Source organism: Acomys russatus, chromosome 22 (assembly GCF_903995435.1).
Source record: "Acomys russatus chromosome 22, mAcoRus1.1, whole genome shotgun sequence".
Classification (NCBI taxonomy): Eukaryota; Metazoa; Chordata; class Mammalia; order Rodentia; family Muridae; genus Acomys; species Acomys russatus.
This window is the reverse complement of record NC_067158.1, coordinates 35,092,508-35,093,607: the sequence shown is the minus strand read 5'-3', so window position 1 is coordinate 35,093,607 and position 1,100 is coordinate 35,092,508. Positions and strand designations below refer to the sequence as shown.

Below are 1,100 nucleotides of genomic sequence, written 5' to 3'. Positions count from 1 at the left end.
GCTGGGCACTCACAGCAGGCTACTCCTTTCTACCCTCGAGTCTCCCAGTTCCACCTCTCTTCATACTCCATTTCTCTTTCTCTCCCCTCTGTCCACCACATGCCCACACATTATGGTGCCTTCCTCTGCAGGATGGCCAAAAGACCGGCAGGATCCAGCTGGGTAACATCCTCTTTCTGCAGTTCATGGCATGGCAGCAAGAGGTTGTCCACAGCCTGCCTGTACTGTGCCTGCGCTGGAGAGCAGGGCTGTGAGTGGCATGGTGATCCAAAGGTCTCTGTCTTCCTCCTCCCTCACTGCAATCTGCTCTGTGGTGGTAGGCAGGACTCTGTGTAACTATGGCCTACCTGTGTTATCGAGTGGAGGACAGGTCTGGGGGAGTCTTTCCTTGCCTACACTATGTAGTATGGCAGGAAACAGGCCTCGGTCTGTCTTCTTCCTTTCACACTGTACTGCCTGGATTTGATTTGATTTGATTTTTATGTGTTCTAGGCATAAAACAGCAATGGCCACCAAGCCAGGCATCAAGCTAGGATGAACAAAGGACTGCCATCTGTTCTGCCTCTGACTGATATAAGAGAACCACCACCAACTAAGTGTCTCTTTGCTCAATGAGAGAAGGGAGAGAGAGGGGCTAAGCATTAGCCACTAATTTGAAAATGTGTAACTTGTCACAAAGTCATCTTGAATTTTTCAAAACTGAATTAATATTATTAGGCTGACACTATTATAGTTTTCACATTCTACTCACAATAGCAATATCATATTCACATTATCAAATCTTTGTCTATTTCCTTTCTGAATCTATAGGTAGCTTTCTGTAAAGTTCTAGTGTAGAGTAGGGATACAGCTTAACATGTGTGAGGACCTGGGTTCCATCCCCAGCACCAGTTACATATGTGCTCTCTGTCCAAGTAGACCTTAAATATGCTGTGGACTTATTATGACTGGTGTCTTCTTTATCTTCAATTCATGTCCAAGTTTATTATTGCTGATATAAAGAAACATTTCAAATTGTATACAGTTTGTTACCTTACAGGTGGATCATATTATTCTAACAGCTGGTGAGTGCACTTTTGTACAATTGTCAAAACATCTGT

General features: G+C 44.0%; 1 non-coding gene across 1 annotated transcript; it reads right to left on the bottom strand.

The window, feature by feature from the left end:
* Positions 1 to 479: 479 nt before the first annotated feature.
* Positions 480 to 623, bottom strand: LOC127206022 (small nucleolar RNA SNORA48). Its single transcript, XR_007832718.1, has one exon. It is a non-coding gene; the product is annotated as a small nucleolar RNA SNORA48 (small nucleolar RNA).
* Between the last annotated feature and the right edge of the window lie 477 nt (positions 624 to 1,100).